Source organism: Pinus tabuliformis, chromosome 3_2 (genome assembly GCF_031772625.1).
Source record: "Pinus tabuliformis cultivar Carrire ecotype Pingquan chromosome 3_2, CPIR1, whole genome shotgun sequence".
NCBI lineage: Eukaryota > Viridiplantae > Streptophyta > Pinopsida > Pinales > Pinaceae > Pinus > Pinus tabuliformis.
Window position 1 is genome coordinate 189,187,260 of NC_142302.1, and position 23,317 is coordinate 189,210,576.

At 41.5% G+C, this 23,317-nt stretch overlaps 1 pseudogene across 1 annotated transcript in view; it reads right to left on the bottom strand.

The window, feature by feature from the left end:
• LOC149180408 (ATP-dependent DNA helicase Q-like 4A) overlaps window positions 1-23,317 on the bottom strand; it is a 280,436-nt pseudogene that overhangs the window by 215,002 nt on the left and 42,117 nt on the right. Inside the window, exons 5-6 of the transcript XR_016256925.1 lie at window positions 365-877; window positions 36-239 (exon numbers count right to left, since the gene is read on the bottom strand). The product of XR_016256925.1 is annotated as an ATP-dependent DNA helicase Q-like 4A (transcript). The remainder of the gene's footprint in view (window positions 1-35; window positions 240-364; window positions 878-23,317) is intronic.

Consider the following 23,317-nt stretch of genomic DNA (forward strand, 5'->3'; position numbering starts at 1 on the left):
AGGAAAATTTGACTCACTAAAAATAGGAAAGCTACCTGCACACCATGACTGCAAATATAATTGTGATCATCTTGTATTGGATTGCCTGAACCATGCACACTAGTTTCCATAAAATGTGACTGTTTTCTAGTATCAGCAGGAGTGCCAATAGGGACTGTGCTTGGAAATTTCGAAACTGGAGTCTTCTGTGTAGAGCTTGACTGATAGTGCATGGAAACAATCTGATCAATATCAATGTTCTGTATTTAAACAAAACAAAGAACAGTTAAAACACCATGGTTTACATAGGTACAATGCAGAAAAGCCAATAGTTCTACAACACCAACCAAAGAGCGCATGTAGCATATGCAAGGATTACAACAACCTGCAAGATATCATCATCATCTCCTAGTTCCATAAATGTCTGCTCTATCTCAGCTGAGCTTTGCCTGCCTGATACACTCTGATAGCTAGAGGCCACTTGGTTGTGACAAAAGGTAGAAGCAACATTTGCTGTCACTTCTTGTGATGTGCACCTCCTTTCTTCATGCAACAGAAAATTAGAGCTTGGACCATTCATGGAACTCATTTCTGTTCCTTGCATGGAGTTGCTCACATGAGTGACAGAACCTTCACCTGGCAAGGTTTGTAAAACATGAACATCTTGGAAAGTTTGACCTTTGTCATTATATCTACTCTTAGTAAAATCATTTCTATCTTGTGCAAATTTTGATTGAATGTCTTTCTCTGATTGACACTTGGCAATATTTTTAGTGCAGGAGGAAAACTTTTCCAAAGGTTGGCATTCTGCTTCATTATGATTGTCATCTGGTGCAGTAACCCCAGGCCTTAGATACTCCTTGAAACCACTAAGAGATGTCGACAGAGTCTTCAGGGCCTGCCAAAAAAGAAACAAATATCATTAAAATCATCAAAGGCAAGGTTGCCAAAGCACAGAGCAGAGTGGAAGCATCATTTTCCAAAAAACCTCGGGAGCATTGCACGAGCAACATTTTCCGAAAAACCTCAGGACTGGAGTGTCGGGGGCATGTCCGTTGTGTGTGTGGCTATATATATATATATATATATAGATATAGATATAGATATATATATATATATAAAGAGAGAGAGAGAGAGAGATATTATATTGCATTTATATTTAAAAAAAAACATGCAGAATGCCAAATTAGTTGCAAAAGATATGAAAATGTGCATGTTTGTACATTAATGAAAATAGAAATGGCATCCGTAGTACATTAATGACATATAATTCAAGCATCAACCATCTACAATCTAGATTGTAGCAACTACAAACGAACATACAATTTTTTAAGCCACATAAAAGAAAGTAGGCAATTAACCTAAAGAATGAAATAAGTTAACTAGCAACTATGATGACCCTTCTCAAATTATGGGTAGCATAGAAATATTAGCATGCATATGATAGCTACATATGCATGCATCGCATGCACTGCAATAGTATATATACTACCTTATTATCAAAAAAAAAATCCAATTAAAGAACGAAAGAATTAATTATTGAAAAATAATAGGTGAATACCTAACTCAAAATATATATGTTAATACATTCAGTAAGGTACTTAATGCATGTACCACCATCATAATATAGATAAGTTTATAACTATACAACGTAAAGGATAAAGGCAATATCTTATACAAATAACAAGGGATATAAAAATAATTATAATATATATTAATTATTATACAAATTAAAGATAAAAAAATAAAAATTATAATAATAATAATATTTATTATGCAAACAAAGTGGGAAATGAAAATATACATATACTATACAATCTAAAAGTATTTATAACATATGGTATACACTAAACGATGTTGATGTAAACAAATCACCAAGATATTAGCACATAATGGATTATAATAGCTCAAGCTAGTGCGTTTAAAAAAAACCTTGACTACGTGTAAATATTTCTACATACCTGGTTGTCGTTGCTAAAGCCAAGTCCACGAATACCAAAGGCAAGGCGGTCAATGACCACCTGAGAACACCTAAAAAGGCCATTTCACATCTGTGTCAAGGGGGGGAGAAAAATGAGGGAATCTTGAACAAGGAGCACGAAAGGAGAATTTTGAGGGTGGAATTGACTGAGAAATCAACATTTGAGCAGTGTTCTTGGGGTTTTGGGCATGGGGGGCAGAATTCTTCAATTTCAAAGTCTTCTGGATCTGAGAACCGGATAGGTTGATCCCAGATAGGCAAGGTGGATTCAGTCAGTTTGCTAGCAGGAGCAAACTCAAAGAAATGTCAACCTGGGATAAATGTCAAACGAGATATCCAGGTATGTATCTACAACTAAATTGGTAATTTTGTGATGAATTTGATTGTCTAGTTGTTTGTGGAAGTTTAGGCATTGCAGCAACCATCAACAATAACATGACCAAATAGTTATGTTCACAAAATGGGCAATTTGCACACCAAAGTATGACGACTAAAAAGGCCAACCACTCCAAAAAATAAACTTGGCTAGTTGTTAAACACCTCTTTATGAGAGAAGTGTACACCAATTGTGAAAGCACCCATGTCGCCAAATGCCATAGTTGTGGCCTGGCATCACCATCCATGTTCCACCATTCCTTAACAAGCAATGTTCCACGATCGCTTATATCAAAATCCTCATCATTAGTATCATTCTTCATGCTTTGCCTCTTGACTATCCTTTGCCTCTACCTCAATCCTCTAGGGACATCAGTCAACACCACCCAATTTTGATGGAACTACCTAATCCAAACCTTAAAATATGGTAGAAAAAGCTTAACATGCCTGATCAATTGTGATATTCCCATTTAGCGATATTGCTAAGGGGAAATAACAATTTTGTCATTTTTGTCATATTTCGGACTAATACTTAGGAAAAGTGGGTTAGGGGACCCCACTCGAAGTTTTGAGCTAGGACCAACATAGGAGAAAAGGAGAAAATCGAATGGCTAGTGGATGATGAGAGCCACCCCCAAAAGGGAATATGCTCTCTTCTTGGCGATACGCACACTTGGAGGGAAAAGTGAGGAAATCAATGGATAGGTCCCACATGGAGGAAATTGGACGCTGAATGAAAAAATAGGAGGCACTCATTCTTGGGCATCTTTGACCATTTGAACATTCACCCTTGACTAGCATGCTTGAGCTTAGAGCCAATTCTACATGTGTTGTTGAGCACACAAGATTTTCAGGCAAGAATCTCACCCAACCTTCGGTGGACTTAGTGCCAACCCTAGGAGGTGTGTTTGCATCTTGAGTCCTTTCAAACCTATCTAGGGAGTTTATCTAGTGAATTTGTGGAGCTAGAGAGTAGGTGGGACATAGAAGAGGAATACACTGCTCCTAGAGGAGTTGGCTGAAAAGCAGCGATTTTGTTGGGCCTTTAGGGACAGTCTAAGGCCTTCATTTGTTGGGGATTTGGAGTACATTCAGGGCCCCAATTCGTGGGAGCTTGCATAGATCTAACCATTCCTACCAGGGACTGTGTGGGCATGCGCAATGGTACTTTTGTGCCACATGTGGGAGCTGGGGAAGAGAAGGATTGAGATTTTTAGCTTGTGGCATCATTCTTGGAGGGGCATTTGTTGAGTATTGCAGCCATTTTGGGGACCTTCAGCACTGACATTTACAGGTGGGTCAAAATACCCAGCAAATAGTGGAGTGAGGGGAGATTGGGCCAAAATTCTTGAGTCAACATTTGGCCAAACCCTTTTTGGGTTTTTGGTGGGTTATTGGAGGAGAGATCATGGTTAATTTCCCGAAATTTTCTGAGCAACAAAAACGGGTCAAATCAGCCATTATTCATAGCCAACAATTCAATTTTTTGGGGGATCAGCACAAAGCCATAGAGGGGACAGCTATGCAACAGATGGGGCACTTGCTTTCATCACTTGGGCAACTTCAAGTGCACACTTTCCAAACACCTATTGTAACCCCATACTTTTATAATAAAAAGGCTCAAAACATCACAGTTTTTGGCTTATTTCATGGTCTTTGATTTGTGTGTGATTTTGTGGATACTTTTGCTATGCATGCTTTGTTATCATTGTAAAATTTCCTTAGGGATATTAGAGTGGTATCAAAGTTCATAGTCTTGGCTCAGCCTATGGGAGCAGCTTGGTCTATTACAACAAAAGATAAGCACGACGTCACTTACAAGAGGCACATGTATAGAAGTAAGGAAAGGCAACTACAAATCACTCATGATCCAGTGACCATTGAACTAGAGGTTGAGAGGCCAGACATGGGGGATAATGGGGGAGACAAGTTGAAAAAGGAAGAAGAGTTTGCCCAACATCTTCTGAAAGCCATCAACGATCTATATAAGGGCATTTATGAGTTGCGACAGCAAAATTGCAGTAAAAAGGGAAAAGGGATTCACGAGGAAATCAATTTGTGTGAAGGCTCAAGCACATCACAGCATCAAGCAACAAATCCACCAAACACACAACTTATTCCCAGCACACCGCCAAGGCCTACCATCCCCACATTTCTAGCATCTAGTGCTAGAGGGATCCAAGGGCAGGAGGAGATGCCCGTGGGGGACTATTTCGTTGAGTATCAATCCTATGGGCCTGATTTCAGAGAGGCCATAAGATTCAAGGACTTCTACTAGCTTAAGGGTAACAATAGGAGGATGGGGCAGCGCGGAAGAGGCTACGCACATGGCACAAACCTACAGCGTACGAGGGGGAGACTATTCCTCCCAACATTTGATGGCTCACCCAAGACCTCAGTCGGGGCATGGGTTGAGAAGTTAGCTGTTCACTTCCAAGCTCCAGCTCAACCAGATGACTGAGACGGAGGCAATCAAAATTGCCACATTGCACTTAGAGGGGGAAGCCCGTGATTGGTGGTTTCAGGGGTTAACCACCATGGGACATGCATGAGTCACAGCATATGAGGATTTCACTCAGACGGTATTGGAGCATTTTGAGAGGAGAGATCCGGAGGAGCATTTTGGAAAGATGATACGGCTCAAGCAGACGGGGAGTGTTGAGGCCTATATCTCCAAGTTTCTAAGATTGTCAGTGATGGTGCTCAATTTATCAGAGGCTAGGAGGGTTTTCACGTTCTTGAAGGGGCTAACAAAGTTGCTAAGTGATTTCATAAGGTCCAGCATGCCCACCACTTTACAGGACGCAATTGGTAGAGCCTGGGACTTGTAAGACGCTCTACCCAATGCAAAAACGCAAATACCGCCCAAACCAGTGTTCCAACAAAGAGGGAGAGACACTAGGGCTCCACCACCGAGAGCCAACCAGGGGTGTGGACAGTTGGATGAGGAGATCCAGAGAGACCTCCAGAGGAGGAAGCTATGCTTCACCTGTCAGGAACCTTGGGCACCAGGCCATAGATGCACAGCAGGCAAGGCCCATTACATTGAGGTCTTCTATGACAGTGACCAGGAGGACAATGTAGAGTTGGAGGTAGGCGAGGATGACAGCGTGACACATGTGGAGAGGGGACCACCACCATCAACACCACCAGGGGGAGCTCCCTTCGCACCAACAGGAGGGGTCCTTGCGTCCTTACGTAGGTTACCCAATTTTTTTACGTTGAGGATCAGGGGTATCATGCAGGGACAGCATATCTCAGTTTTGGTGGACAATGGCGCCACCCACAATTTCATGATGCACAGATGGTTCAGAGGACAAGTATCGCGACCGAGGAGTTTGAGCGATTCTCAATCCTTATGTCAAGGGATAGGACCATGCAGTGAACGCGATACATTCCCGCTTTGACAGTGACCATGGAGAACTATGTAGTGACAGATCATTTCTTTGTGGTGAATGTACTAGACACCAATGCGGTTATGGGTGTGCAGTGGCTCTGTTCTCTTGGTCAAGTCACTACTAATTGGAGGAAGTTGAAGATGGAGTTTACAGGGCCAGATGGCAAATAAGTTGTTCTTCGAGGCATGCTTTATTACCCACCATAAACAGTCTCAGCTCACAAGATGGAAGCTTACCTGAGGCATGGTGACATTGAGTGGGCGGTGGACTTGAGGATTTTTTAGGCTTGGGTCAACCCAAGCCACCGCACCTTGACATACAGTTCATCCTAGATAGGTACCAGGTAGTGTTTAGGGCCATACCACCAGGTCAGCCACCTGAAAGGGGTTTGAGCACACGATTAAGCTAGAGTCGGGGGTACGAGTCATTATTACCACTCCATAGAGACATACCAAGGCCTATAGGGATGAGATTGAGCAATCCAATCAAGAGTTACTGGCACTTGGGCACATCATGCCTAGCTCTAGCCCCTTCACTTCATTAGTTGTCCTGGTGAAGAAGAAGGATGGGACGTTACACTCAACAAAAAGCTCTGAAAAATCGCTCCCCAATTCCATGCAAAGATGAGTTGATGGATGAGCTAAGAGGAACCAAGTACTTCTCCAAGATAGACTTGCGTTCGAGGTACCACCAGATCCGAGTGAGGGATCAGGACATCACCAAGACAACCTTCAAATGTCACTATGTGTTGAATTTCCACAATCATGGATCTAGGATGTGAAAATTCCTAGTCCAAGGAACCCCTCCTATAGCAAAACTAAATTTACTTCTCCTAGTTAATTTTAATATATGTTATCAAGTTATTTTTTGAATATTGAAGTAAATTACTTCTGGAGCCTACACTACTTTAAATTTGATTACATGAAACAAAAAGCTGAGCAAAGAACAAGATACATAAGACACAGTTATTTTTGGACAAAATAGTCCCTAGAAAAACCTGATGCGAGAAAACCGGTGTGGCAGCTCTAAAGGTTTTATATTATTAAGCAATAATTCTGAATACAAGGTTGGACTCCCTCCCGACAATCTAGTGACAGAAAAAATATAATGGCAAAAAACTGAGTGAGTTTTATCTCACTTCACCCGGCAGATTCCAGCTGATCTGGCAACAAAACTAGCTAACCCCGACTATATCTGTGTTGGCCCTGCGTAGGACCTACATTAGCCTTACATGCTCTGTGTCAGCTCTGCGTTGTATCTTCTACCTCCTGCGTCAACCTTCTCGGTTGTTCCGACAGTTCCCCGACAGTTCTAGCTTCCTTCTTATACTTTTCTCGTTGAGACTTCAACGACTAATATTAAGTCTCTAATCAACGGCTAAGATTAAAACTTCACTTGATCCACCTTCTTGATCATTCTCACCCATATTTTGATTAATACCCATTAATATTTTAATTTTCCTAAGTTTAGACTTAAGAACCCCATTAAAAATATTAATTATTTTAATAAAATACAACATGCGTGGAATTTCACCAAACGATTTTTGGGTTGTTTAGAACCCATATGCCTTAGCCTCCCCACCAATTTTCGCGGCTAGAGCACATTTGATGCTACCAAAAACTAACACTCCCTCTTAGCGAGGAAAGTGCTCTAGCAACAATGTCCAACTGCATGTTGCTCTGTTTCTGAAGCAACTCCTTTCCGCACAGTTGTTGTTGCTATTGTATTGTTGCCCATGACACTGCCACTGCTGCATCTGTACTACAGCTCCCTCTGCATTTGCTACTAACATTGCCATCGCTAGCTCTACATTGCGTCATTTTCCAATTGCTGCTACTCAGCAATAGAAAAGCATCCAAAATTTATGAACTAATTGTGTTCAGCATAATACCATGTGAATGTTGGAATCTGACTACTACTAGTCTCTAACCCTCTGAATCTACTGCACTGTTGCTGACTTTTGCATTGTGCCTACCTTGCTCTGTGTTGATTAGTCTCTGGTCTCAGCTAATGCATCTGTCTCTCCAACCAACCCACTGCATCATCTAACACTAAGTTCATCTCGCTACTATTGAATCTTGAGCTCTTGTAGCAAGTAATTGATCCAAGAGGTGGACTCCTCAAGGATCCTTCCCACATGCAGTCCTCCCGACTACAGCTCAATAACACCCCATTTCCCTCCTGGAGATGCGTGGGCACTCATGGCAAACTCATCTTCGTCAATTTTTGCTGGAGCAACCTCGGGATCATGTTTCTCATCCTTATCCTTTGGCTTCAAGGGACATTGGGATGCAAAGTGGCCCATCTCGCCACATCAGAAATATTTCACCTTCGAAATGTCCTTCTTCTGCTTCTGCTTTTGTTGTCCCTTTGATGCTAGAGTTGCGTTCCCCTCCTCCTCCTTAGTCTTCGTGCCACTCCCACTACTGCCATTGAGGTTGACCTTAACTAAGTCCCTCCTTAATTCTTCTTGTTGAAGAGCTACCCACATCTCCTCCCATGAAAGTAGTCTTTTCCTACCCAATATAATTTGGACAAAGAATTGCCATTCATCCGAGACTTCATTCAGGGCCATCCTTACCATCGCAGTAGACTAAGCAGTAGACCCCACTGCAGCAAGCTAGTCTCTAGTTCCCTGAAGACGTTGAAGATAGGAATTAACCCCTTCTCCCTTTTGCATCAATGTTCGTTGCAACTTTTGTTCTAGGTACATCTTTCATTGTTCGAAAGAACCTTCATACAGTGAAGACAAAGCTTCCCACATTTCTCGGGTTGTATCTTTGCCCTGCAAATGTGAGACCACATGATCTCGAACTCCATCGAGTATGAACCTCTTCATCTTCCCCTGCTCGGCCTTGTACTTCTTCTTCTCATCATTGTCAACGAGAACAGCCACAACACTCTTGACGTAAACTTCGAGATCGTATTCCTCTAGAACAACTAAGATCTTGGTCTTCCATATGACATAGTTGGAAGCCCTTTCCAACTTGTCATGATCTCTGAGCCCATGTGATGCCATCTCACCCAAACTGTCTAACTCCTCTAGTCAATGCTCAGCACTGTTGCCTGCCAAGTGAGAAATTCGAACTTTTGGCGAGAAAATTTCACTAAGGAGAAAATTCCCCTTCTATGTGTCTTCACTCTTTTACAACAAATTTCTACCCCAACAGAAATTGTGCTCTTCAAGCACTGTGCTGAGGCTTTGTGTCACTGCCTCTGCCTCTGCAAACTCACGAACTGGAAATCATACCTCTTTGTCGACTGTCTCAGAGAGATTTACTCGAATTCTTCGCTTCCCGACAAGCACTGCGTAATCCCTTCAAGGGGATTCGAATTGCTGCCAAATACAACTATTAGCCTCTTCGCTCAACGTTGGATCCACTCTTCCTATTTCAAAATCAATGCTCTGCTACCATGCGATAATTACTAGTCCAAGAAACCCCTACTGCAACAAAACAAAATTTACTTCTCCTACTTGATTTTAATATATATTATCAAGTTATTTTCTTAATGCTGAAGTAAATTACTTCAACAGCCTACACTACTTTAAATTTGATTACATGAAACAGAAAATTGAGCAAAGAACAAGGTACATAGAACACAATTGTTTTTGGACAAAATGGTTCCCGAAAAAAACCCAATGCAGGAAAACTAATGCAGCGGATCCGAGGGTTTTCTATTATTAAGTAGTAATTCTGAATACAATATTTGATGCCCTCCCGACAATCCAATGGCAAAGAAAATATAGTGGCGGAAAACTAAGTGAGTTTTACCTCACTTCCCCTGATAGATTTCGGTTGATCCGGCAGCAAAACTGGCTAACCCCAACTATCTCGGTGTTGGCCCTACGTCAGCCTTGCAGGCTCTGCGTCAACTCTACACTGTCTCTTCTGCCTCTTGCGTCAACATCCCCAGTTGTTCCGGCAGTTCCAACTTTTTACATGAGGGCAGCGTCTGCTTCTGCGTTGGCCCTTCTGCCTCTGTGTCAGGCCTACGTGGGCCCAAATTGGCCTAGCGTCAGTCCTTCTAGCTGTTGCGTTGCCTCCACTAGTGTCTCTCTGCCTCTCTATCCAGTATTCTCGAACTATCCCTGCCCCTCTGCTGCAAAATGATCACTCAATTCGAATTCTCAACTTCCTAGCCCCAGAAATTGAACTCCAAATCAATTCGTTCTCTCTGTGTGTTTCTAAATGAACCCCAAACCTCCTTATACATTTCTCGTTGAGACTTCAACGACTGAGATTAAGTCTCTAATCAACGACTAAGATTAAAGCTTGACTTGATCCGCCTTCTAGATCATTCTCACCCATATTTTGATTAATACCCATTGATAATTTAATTTTCCTAAGTTTAGACTTAGGAACCCCATTAAAAATATTAATTATTTTAATATAATACAATCCGCGTGGAATTTCACCAAACTATTTCTGGGTTGTTTAGAACTCATGTGTCTTAGCCTCTCCATGAATTTTCATCGCTAGAGCACATCTCATGCTACCAAAAACTAACATATGATAGAATCTTAGAATCTATGACACTACCAACCAAGAATCTCAACAAAACTACTTTTCACAGTGGAACAATATAAAGCAGTAAATCACACATGCACAAGTATAGACAACTTTTACAAAATATTATACAAATATGTACAACAACCCAATCTTCGTTATATTAAACCAAGTAAGTAATACAACATTCTAGGGCTCCCATACAAGGGATACAAGATACAATGACAATCTCTATGTCGTATCTCGTCTTGTCAATCCCTCGCTTCCATTTTACTCTCTAGTGCCCCTTAGCCAATCAAGAGACAACACATAGAGTCTCCAAGAGGGCTGCCACATATCACTATTGCAAGTCACTTATGCTATAATGAACACGTGTCGATCCAATCTACTCTTCTACGTCGGCCAACACTTGAGCTCCACTCTGCCAATGTAGCAGTCATTTTCGTCCATATTAGGCTCAAATATTCACCCAACCTTCGGCTATCAATGTCACTTTAAGACTAATTGTCAAGGGCTACTTTGGGCCATCAACACACAACCTCGCACCAGTCTAATGATGCCCAATCCACTCACTATAAGTCTTACTCCTAAGAAAGGCTTCTAACCCTTCAAGTCAACCTTTCTAATTGGCTCCCATAGGTTGCATATAAATCTCATCCAGACTAATCTAAACATAGATCCAACGTAAGGCAAAGACTCAGTCAAACATACCTTTTGACTGTTGTTCCAAACTAAAGTGAATTGTTGTTGATGAGGCTACTTGGTTAGAGCTTCTCACAGCCACTTGTGAGCCCAATATTCCACCTCCTATCTGCCTCCCACAATTGTGGCATACATTCATGTCCTTGTTGTTGACTTACACTGGAATGTAGGGCTAAAACCAGCCCCTGTACCTACGCAACAACCCATTGTCTGGGGCTCGGCCTACCTACAATAACTCTAGTGTGATCCACTGCCCAAACAGTGATGAATCATGCCACAAACACCCTCATAAACCGCCTAGAAATTGCTTTGCAATGCAGCCTCCTTGTTGGCTAACTCACACTTCAAGACAGTCTTCGGAGAGGCCCTACCCTCCCTTCTTCGTTGAAGTAACCCTATCCCGCAGCCAAAAAACAAAGATCATTTTCTTCCTCGAACGAGCTACTCCACTCATTCTTCACTGCCTTTGTTGAACAAGATGGATGTGTTCAATTGAACTCTCCTCACCTCCTTTTTCTACATTAAAGGAGGGATTCATTTGGACATCCACATGTGCTTGTCAATATGTCAACAAGTCTTCCTCCACTAAGACGACTTGTGCAAAACCCAACAGTGACATTCAAAAATTCATAACTCATTATCTAGAGCTTTGATTTGAATGTTTTGAGTGATTTTCAAAGCATTGGATTCGCCCCACCATCCTCTATCACCTCAAATTTTCTCATGCTCAAATGCCTCATGGTTTTGGCCCAACTCCTTTGGGTGCAAAACCCCTACCTTGGGTTCCAAGCCCACAAGTGACTCTTGTGGTGCTTCACCCTCCAAACCCTTAACCCTAGGGCTTGGAGTACCTACCAAGCTACTCAAAAATCAACACTATGGGCACTTCGAGTTTCTGGTTATGCCTTTCAAGCTAACCAATGCACCGGTCACTTTCCAGTCCTACATGAACCATGTGTTCCGCGGGCAGTTGCGGAAGTTTGTACTAGTATTCTTTGATGACATTTTGATCTATAGCAGGACCTGGGAGGAGTATTTACAGCACTTGGAGGTGGTGTTGTGTATTTTAGAGGAGCAACAGTTCTACGCCAAGTTGTCCAAGTGTGAGTTCGGGTTGACAAAGATGCTCTATTTGGGGCATATTATTGGGGAGGATGGCGTGAGGGTGCATGAGGAGAAGATTAGGGCCATCTGGGATTGGCCAGTACCCCGAAATGTGACTGAGTTAAGGGGCTTCATGGGCATATGCACCTATTACAGGAAGTTCGTAAAGGGCTTCTCACAGTTAGCAGCTCCCCTCACGGATTTGACTAAGAAGGGGGCCTTTGCATGGACAGAGAGGGCACAGGCAGCGTTTGAACACCTCAAGGAGGTGATGAGCAATTGTCTGGTGTTAGCCCTCCCCGATTTCACTCGGCCTTTCACCTTGGAGTGTGATGCATCGGGTGAAGTTGTTGGTGCAATGTTGTCACAGGATGGCCATCCCATTGCTTTTGAGAGTCGGAAACTCCTTCTGCATGAGAGGTCGTATTCCATTTACGATAAGGAGATGTTGGCCATTATGCATGCATTGGCCAAATTCTGGCAATACTTAATGGGCAATAAGTTTAGAGTGAAGACTAACCACAACAATCTTCACCATTTTCTAGGGCAGAACGACCTTAATGACAAGCAACAAATGTGGGTCAATAGAGTCCAAGCTTACGATTTTAATATCGATTATATCACGGGCAAATGCCTTATCCAAGAGGCCCGGAACACTTTCCCTAATGACCATTTGTCATGATTGGAAAGCACAATTGTTGGTGGAGTACTCCAAGGATCGTCAAGCATGTGAGATATTGGAAGGCACTTATGGGGATAAGCACTACCGCGTGATGGCAGATGTTATTAAGAATAAGGGGCACATCTATTTGATTCTCAGTTAGTCTCATGATGTTACTGAGACAATATGCAACTGCGATTCTAACCCCTTCACAAGGTTCCTCCAAGAACTTGGGTTGTATGAGAGCAAGCATAGCTGGTCACAGAGCCCACATGAGTTTTTACTCTTCTAACTGGTTCACTTCGGAAGTGAGTGCATCCAGTTCATCCAGTTTGAAAAGGACTTTCCATGCGACCCTCATGTGCTTCAAATTTGTCCCAAGTGCAAATATTTTGGCCCCTTCTGCACATCCTTTGCCAATTATCTTTGAAGAATGGCATACATCCCTCTTGACAAAGGTTTGTTGTTCAGTCTTGTTTTCTAGTCTATATGGCCATCCATGGAGGTACTATTGTGCTTGTTCATGAAGCGTTCTAAAATTTACATTATTTAGTAGCATATACAAGGTTATGGTGAAAATACAATAGTATTGTCATATATGGCAGTTATGGATCCAATGACAATTTTGCTCTCATAGCAATAATATATACATACAGCCAAATCTAATTTTGGAAGGACAATTATAACACTTCACTAGTACTCCCAAAATCGGGTACTAGCAATACAATGTATGACAGCAATATAACCAACTCCTACAACAATAGTAATGCATACTGTAGATTCAAAATAATGTATCTTGACAAGAAAACAATGAATCCATGCACAATTCCAATTATATAGATTTGCAGTTGTAATTTCAATTATGTTTAAGAGGAACCTGGTTTATGCCTAATGTGCGGTCTCCAACTAGTAGATAACAGTTCTATTCAATAAAGATTTGTTCCTCCTTTTTCCTTTATATCTCCAACTCTACGCTCGGGTGGTTGGAATTGGGCCCTGTTGACCACTCTATGTCAACTACCCCATAGCTATACATCTTTTTGCGCATGGATTTCCATCATGTCCGAGCACTCAGATGATCCACAGATTAATCATTAGCAGCGATATGTACACTTGAGCTTTGTAAACCCATTCTGCATTTTGTAATGTAAATGATCCTAGTAAGACAAATGTATGTAACAACCTAGGTAAATTTATTTTTCTAATGATAATTTCTATCCTAGGAGGTTTTTAGTCTCACCAATTCATGTATGTTTCTAAACACGGATGATTAGCAGAGGTTTTCCCTCTAACCTCACCCCAAAGCTAGGGTGGATTTTGTCATCAGGATTTTAAATGAGTCCTAGTGTTATTTATCGAGTCTCTGTAAAAGTGATTTGAGAATAATTCTAACTATTTGGTTAGATTATTTATTACAAGTCACTTAGTCTACTAGATCATATTTTGTGTCGCAGAAATGGGTAATTATTGAGGGTCTATAACGAACGAGTGCTCCCCCTTCATGGGTTAGAAATGTAATATTTCATGTAAAAATATTTAGTGCATAGACCTATCCATCCTTCCAAGCAAGATGTTATCAAAGCCGAAATCGATAAGCTCAAGCAAGCTGGTTTCATTTACCACATTGAATACACCACATGGGTGTCCAATCCTGTTCCCATTCTTAAGAAATAAGGCAACATTTGTGTCTACACAGACTTTCATGATCTAAACAAAGCTTGTCCCAAACACAATTTCCCCGCACCATTCATCGAACAAATCATTGACGAGTGTGCGGGACATGAGGTCCTTCCTCTATGGATGGATTCTCGTGGTACAATCAAATTTGTATCCGCTTTGCCGATCATCTTAAAACAACCTTTACTAGTCCATGGGGAACCTTTGCTTTTAAGGTCATGCCTTTCAGTTTAAAGAATGTTAGGGCCACTTTTCAACGTGCCACGTCCTATTACTTTCATGACTTAGCTCACGTTATCCTTGCGTATCCAGACAATCTCATCGCCCATTCCAAGCTCTGATCGCAACACCTTAATGACTTGCCTATCATCTTCCTTTGATGTCACAAGTATAACATTCGCCTCAATCCCCTTAAGTGTGTCTTTTATGTTCATGTCAACCAACTTTTGGGCTTCATTGTGTCCAAAGATGGTATCACCCTTGACCCTCTCAAAGTTCAAGCCATTCTCGAACTTCCTCCTCCTCACACTCTTCGCCAATTACAGAGCCTCCAAGGCAAAGCCAACTTTCTTCATCAGTTTGTTCCTGACTATGCCACCACTGCTCATGGGTTTCTTAGACTCCTTTGATCTAACATTCCATTTGTTTGGGATGATCAAGCTCAACAGTCTTTTGATGCCCTCAAATGTGCTCTCACATTTGCTCCCTTGATTAGCCCACCTAACTTTGAGAGGGGTTTCACCTTGTATATCTTAGCTTCCACCAATTCAGTTGTCAAGGTCTTAATACAAGAAGATGAAACTAGAAATGAGTGTCATCTATTATGTCAATAAGAACCTTAACGGTCCTACTGCGCCCTATTCCCATGAAGAAAAGTTGGCATTGGCCATTGCATTCTATGTCCAAAAATTGTGTCATTATATCCTTACACGTACCACCATGGTCGTGACTAATTCCAACCCCATGGCCTTCTTGCTGATTCAGCGAATCATCAATGGGAAGTATGCCCATTAGATTGTTATCCTCCAAGAATTCAATTTGGAATTTGTCACCCTTAAGAGTAAGAAAGGTGTAGCCCTGGTTGAATTCATTTACGAATTTCCTACAGGTGCCCCAAATCCATCGGTAAATGATGACCTTCCAAATGAACACTTGTTCGCTATAACCTCAGATGATCCTTCGTATGGCAACATCCTCACCTATTTATGAACAACGAAATTCACCCCTCATCTCAATCGTAATGATCAATTGTGTATTCGATATCAAGCCCCTCGTTATCTCCTCATCGGCAACAACCATTATCGTTGTGGTGTCAACACTGTCCTTTGTTGTTGTCTCACCCACGTTGAAGTTGAGCATGTGCCCAATGCCTATCATGGCAACCTTTGTCGTGTTACTCTCTCCGGAATGGCCACTACCCAGAAAATCATGTGCGTCGGATACTTTTGGCCTTCTCTCTTTAGCGATTGCATTGAGGCAGTCACACACTGTCCCAATTGTCAATTATACACGCCCAAGGCTTGAGCTCCACCTGCTCCCCTCCATCATGTCATCACAGTCGATCCTTTCTATAAATGGGCCATTGACTTTATGAAGTATCGACCTCCATCTGCCAATAACCATAAGTATATTATCGTGGTCATCGACTATTTCACCAAATGGGTTGTAGTCGTACCCACGTTCAATAACACCGGAGCCACTGCAGCCTTATTCTTTTTTAACCACGTTATCGCCCGAATTGGGGTTCTAAAGAAATTAGTTTATGACCATGGCCAACACTTTGAAGATGAGATCTAGCGTGAGCTATCTTCACTGTTGGGCTTTGAATGCCACTATTCATCGTCTTATTACCCCCAAGCCAATGGCCACGTTGAAGTTGTCAATATAATCCTTAAAACTATGCTTCAGTGGACGATGAATAAACACAAGACCAACTGGCATCTGATGCTCTTCCTTGCATTGTGGGCCTATAGAACTTTTGTCAATACCGCCACCGGGTTCACTCCTTTCCACCTTATTTTTGGACAAGAGGCAGTCTTACTCCACCTTATTTTTGGACAGGAGGCAGTCTTACCAATTGACTGTGAAATCCCCTCCCTCCACCTTATTTTTAAACAGGAGAAAGTCTTACCAATTGAGTGTGAAATCCCCTCCCTCCGCCTTGATGTTGAACTCCTCTCGAACACCCAACCTTTAGAACGAAGACTCATCATCATGCTTAATCGCACCAATCAAGACCGTCATGTTGCATTGCACACCATTGAAGCGGCCAAAAAGCGCACCAAAGCTCAGTATGACTATAAAGTCCAACCTCATACCTTTCATGAAGGCAACCTTGTTCTTGTCTATAACCAAGCGGATGATGTCCTGGGGCATGGCAAGTTTGAACAATTATGGCTCAGTCCTTACATCATTCGTAAGTGTTTGGGAAAGGGGGCATACCTTTTAGAGGGTCTAGAAGGTGAAATCCTTCCTAACCCTCGCAATGCACTCTACCTGAAGAAATTTTACCCATAACATTTCCCATTGAAATGAATTTCTTTTTTCTTCCTCCATTTAGGTAGATTGCATCCCCCATCACCTCATTTGTTGTCTTCATGCGCCTTTTAGGTGGATCCATCATCCACACCACATATCGATTATGTTGATGGTGCAAGTCGCTTCTCCTGGAATCTAGCCTCGACAACGTGGGCCATTTTCACCCCTTTGCATACGTTAATCCACTCCAACAATGTCTTCATTGGATCTGCCACCAATAACCAGGCCAAATATGATGCAGTGATAGGTTTATTAGTTGATGCCCTTGATCATCGCACCCTTCACCCTTGTATTTGTCTTGATTCCTTGATACTTGTCATCCAATTGAATGGCTTTTATCATGTGCGTAACCCTATCTTATTTAGAAAATATCTACAAGTTCAGCTTTGGCACGTGAATTTGAATCCATTACATGCAGTCATGTTCCTAGAGCACAAAATAACTATCTAGATACCATTGCAAATAACATTATAGACTGCCATTTATTATATGCATATACAAGAAGACATGTATAACATAAACAAATGGAGAACCACATCGTCACAAAAAATTGCATAACCATATTATGTATAATAATATCCAACAAATAGTGTTTGGAGTCCACTACTCTAAATACATCTGGACATGCCCACTGCATGTTACATAACAAAATGGGGGCACACACGCCCCTATGACTAATCATTGTCCTCTTGTGGATCTCGTGCTAATGGGTCCATTCCACCCGCCTGTAAGTCTCGAACTGCCTGACCTGCCATCACTATGCGCCTTGCGATGCCTCGCCACTCAAAGGGAAGCCCAGTGCACACATTTGTATATTGATCTTTTAGCTCATGACATTCACGCTTTGTCACCCCGAGCAGTGGCAATTCGAACCTACGTCAAAGATCCTCTAGTGGCGCATCACTCTCTGATCTCTGCTTTGATATCGAACCACTCTGATCCGCAGCCCCAGATGTCGTGGCTCATCCTACATATCCTACTGGCCTCACCAATGTTATATATGCATGCCTCATGTTTGAAAATCAGTGCCACATACATACATGCGACAAAAATATAGCAACTATCACTTACCATTTGGACCCCATGCTCGTCCGAGTGGCAATGGTAGATCAGGATCCCAATGAGCGAAGAAATTAAGTTGAAACACTCGTCCAACTCCGCCTCCACCTTGTTGCAGTTGCTGCCCCCAGTGGCGCATCCTGAGCTCCTATGCCCCTCATCACGAATTTGTACATGTGGACGAATGGTCAAGATCTTCTCAAAGAAGAATGAGCATAAAATTGTCCCAAATGAACAATTAACATTGACCCGCTATCTACATTGACTCAACTGACGTTTCACCAACGTCAGCAACATTTGGGCCCACGCATAGTATGTCCATGACAGTACACTCTCCACCAGCAATATCTACCCCCTAGAAATGTGGTGGAAGGCATCACGACCACTACTGCGGCTATCGCTCGTGTCTCCAATCTCTCCAATTCCAGTATCTAAATGTTTATGTCCTTCACCCGAGTCCCAAGTACACAATGACGGTCCACAAATTCTCTAATATGCCTCCCACAAGGTAGTACTAGATGAATCTCTCCTACCACCCCCAAGGGTAGCAAGCCTGTCAAAAAGTATGTCCTCAATAGTGATCTCGATCATATGCCTCTGTATCACAAAGGCCTCTTGATTTGGATCCCACTAAGTCACAATCCAGGATAAAAGTGGCTCACCCGCCCTCATCAACGTCGTTCTCCAAGAACTTAAGTAAACCATATCGCGTCAGAGCCCCTCTAATAGCTTGATTCCCCTGAATCTCAAAACAAAGATCACCAAAATCTCGTTCCCACCATACCAACTTTAACTCTGCCATACCTGCAAAATACCACTCTATTTTGTCAGTTCAAAGTTATAAAATGCTTGTTCAACACTCAATCTCAGTTCCCTGGAACCCACGAGCACCAATTCTACCTTAGGTTCAAAGCACAGTTTTCCCCCAAAATTTGCACTGCGTGCACTTTTCAGTTCTTTTTTTGCGCCCCAAGGTGCAGAAAACAGCCCAAAAAGTGTGTTGCGACCATGAGGAACAGTTGTGGTTTCTCCCAATCAGTTGAGGCCCTAATATAAAATTTCAATCCACTGAAATTAATGAGCAAGGTTAGGCCACCTACCTGAAACTCACAAATCCAAATTTCAACACTCGGTTTCTCCGAAACAAACTCACCAAGATTTAGGGCCTTCTCCTCCTCTCGAAATTCTCCAACAGCTCAATGTGCAAATGAATTGGATTTGTGGGCAAGAAACCCTTTTATAGGAAAAACCCTAGTTTTTATGTCGTCCATTGCGACCAAACCGTAGCTTGGTTTGACGAACCGTTAGCACAATTGGAAAGCTCTCACCAAGCTCTATAATGGGTCTCTCTCTGTTTTTGGTATTTTGAAACTTCACCAAGAAGCCATATTTTCCATGAAGTCTCACTTCACCGCCTCTCAAAACCGAATTTCCTCATATGACCCGCCTGTACTATGGTACCACTTTACCTTTGCACTTGTTGACTCGCATGTCCATTTTTGTCAAGAGTAACAACGTCGGTCCTCTTGGAAATTAGTAGAACAGGGACTCAAAAACCTGCGTATAATTCGCTCCAAAATAACGATTTCATGTTACAGGAAGCCCATGCGAAGGCAAGTAGTCGCTCAAACTTCGCAAGTGTAATGGGATGCCTTATGATGGTTGTCTCAAAATGTATGGTACTTCGTTCACATCCCAAATCCAAACAAAACCTTGTCCAGTCTTCAAAACATAAAGGATTTCTTCCCAAAGCTGATACAAATTTCGCTGCCTTCAGTAGAATGGTTTCCCTGTGACTAGAAGAAAAGACAAATAAGAATAAACCTTGTTGCCTTTCCCAAATGGTGCTCCTATGCCAGATAGAATGAGGAGAAAAATAGAAAGGTGTCAACTAGGGTGGAATCTTTCACCACCGAAATTGACAAGATAAAAGGGGTCATAAAACCCTCGGAGCCAATGCTCAAAATACAGATGAGATGATCCAAATTGAAATCATCCTTCTCATATTTATAGATTTCCTAAAGTGGTCTCTTCATCTAAAATGATTGAATAAACTTTACTCCAAGCCCCAATTTTGGGTTTCTTTGGTCAACTACCCCAAAACTTGCCCAACAATGGGAATTTTTGGGGATTTTCCCCTTTTTGGAGGACTATAGCCTACAGGGATTGATAGGCTACTTCGCCCCATTCGTCCTCAATTCGTAGAGGACACTACATCCAAATAAGAGGAAGGATAAAGGGAAACAATAAGATAAGCAAGTAACAACCTCTATAGAAAATCAAATGAACAAATTTGTTCTAATGTTCACAAAGGATTTCTCGATAAGATCTTACCTTTCTACCAACACAATTCCTAGGAATGCATGGTATATGGACAATGGGGCATCTCTACATATGACATTAGCCTAACAATTGTTTTCTAATATAACAAAGCAAGACTCGAGAGAACAAGTTGAGCTTGATGACGAGGTCAAGTACCTAGTAGGAGGAATTAGTACTATTCCTTTCCAGCAAATCAAGTAATTATTTAGATTTTGACGATGTCTTGTTTGTTCCAAGTCTCAAAAATAATTTTCTTTTGATTTTGATTATGGAGGATAAGGGCAAGGCAATTGAGTTCAAGGACCAATAAGTCCTCGTCAGACCAATGGAATCTAATGCTAACTTGAATACAGCAAAAGCAAGACGTTAGAGAACGATTTCTACAATTTGTGAGGTGAACTTGTTTAAGCCCTAATTTATAATAATGGCAACCTATCCAAGTAGTGACAAAATAGAATGAGGCACTTGAACCACAAAGTGTTGCCTATTCTATGGAATCTAGTAATAGGTCTTCTATTGGAAAATCGGAAAGGGAGAAAGATTTTCTCTTGTTGATAATTACTTGTGATTTCTTTGAGTTATTGTCATTTTTTTATGTTCTTCTTTTATCTTAGTTCATTAAGAAATTACCAAAACCAAAACACATAGATCAAGGACACCAAATGTAGGCATACAACCAAAGCAAAACCCCTATATAGGGGAAAACCCAGTCAAGAACTCTTCCCTCAATAATTCAAATGAGATAGACCAAGACCCTAGACCAACAAACCTTCCTCCACCACTAAGTCAGCCTTCCAAGATGATTTAGTAGTTTCTTCTTATCTAGTAGTTTCAACCCAACAACAATCCAGAAATTTCAGCTTCTCAACAACAGAACTTCGACCCAATTGTAGGACTGCAATTTTGATCTAGCAATTTCAATAGCTTCAACCTAGCAACTTCATAGCTTCAACCTTGACACAGCTTCGACTTTGATGCAGCAACTTCGAGTTTGATGCAGCAACTTCACATCTTTGACGTTGATGCAACTTCAGAATTTCGTTGCACATGATAGAGAGAGATACCCAAAAACTTTGATTCCAGCTTCCTTCTTGAACTTCACACCTTTTCTACTTTCCAAGTACTTCAATTTGAACATGTGAGATGTCCTCCAAATGAGTCGAGTTGTTGATTATATATAGTCATCTTAGGTGATCGAATTCTTCTAATGAGTTCGACTTCTCCTTTCTTGAGGCTGACTTGGTGGAAGAGGCCTAATTGACCTAATTTACATTAAAATAATTTTCTTTCTTGACAAATAATTCCAAGAAGGGTTCTTTACATTGTGACATGGACAAGGGCACTTAACATAAACCCTAGAAGTCTTCAATGGAGACTTTGACCTAAAAACAATTGACCCAAGCATGAAACCCATGCTTTAATAAGCTAATTTATTTAAAAAAAAAAAAAAAAAAAAAACTTTCTTTTGACAAATACATTTCAAATATATTTATGAAGATCGACACTAGTTACATTCTTCAACATCTTTAGAGTTTAGCAACATGGACAATGCAAAGGGTGCACACTTGGCAAGCATGCCAAGGTTGCTTTCCCAAGCAACAAGCATACTTCTAAGGAGATTATAGGCCTAGTGCATCCAAATGTCAGTGGACCAATGTCGGCTACATCCATTTCAAGAAGCATGTATTATGTTTTGTTATTGATGACTTCTCTCGCAAGATTCAGATATATTTCTTAAAGAACAAGGATGAGATCTTTAGCAAATTTCAAGAGTTTAAAGCTCTAACCTAAAAAAGACAAGGAAGAAGATCAAAGTCTTGAGATCAACCAATGTGGGTGAGTAAACTTCCAAGGAGTTCCAAAATTTCTACGAGGATGCAAGAATCAAGAGGAAGTTGATTATTCCATACAACCCACAACGAAACGGAGTTGCAAGCAGAGGAATTAATCCATAATCGAGACTACTAAGTCCTTGATTCATGAGCAAGACTTACCAATGTCTCTTTGCGAAAAAGCATGCAACACATCAATCAACATCCAAAATCGATGTCCTCAAGGGATCTTGGAATACAAAACACCAAAAGAGGCATTCACTAGTGTAAAGTCGAAGGTGAATCCTTTCCACATCTTTGGTTGTCCAATTTATATCCATGTATTGATAGAGAAGAGGACCAAGTTGGAACCCTTCAACAAGAAAGGTTCATCTGTAGGTTATGATGAGACTTGAAAGGCCTTCAAGGTATATATTCCAAAACAGAGTAAGGCATTAGTGAGCAAGGATGTAGAGTTTGAAGAAGACTTTACATCCAAAAAGTCAAATGAGCCTATTCTAGTATCACAGGACGAGGAGCAAGAAGCTCCAAAGGGGAAGTAAATGGTTAGTTCGAAGAGGCTCTACAAGATCAAGAACACAACAAAGGGCAGCATTGAGAAGTTCAAGGCGAGGTTCATGTTATGAGGATTCTCCTAGAAAGAGGGAGTGGTCTATATGGAAACATCTGTTCCAATTCTGAAGTACACTTCAATTAAAGCAAGTGTGTCCTTAGGTTCATTTATGGGACAAAGGATACATTTGTTAAATTTGGCAACTAGGGCCAAACTCCATGTGGGTCATCTTATTTATGGCAACTGATATTTTTCTTGGATCCCTCTCATCGAGAGGTGTAGGATTGATCTAAAGATCATCCGATTCCGATAAGTATTTATGAAGATATGAATTTATTTAGATTATGGACAAATTGTCAAGTCGGTCAACAACTTATGTGGGCTCAGAAGCCCAACAATCATGTCTATTCAACCTCCACGTTTTAGTATAAATAGAATAGGACTTGAAGTCATTTGTCACTCACACACATACTCTTCATGTGATCTCCTCCTCTCCACGTCTTTAGGTTTTGGTGAAGGAGAGAAACTAAGAGTATATGCTGGCCTAAGCAGAGATGATGCCCTAGCCGCAGAGATGATGCCCTCGTTGCAGAGATGATGCCTTAGCCGCAGTAAAGATGTGCCCTAG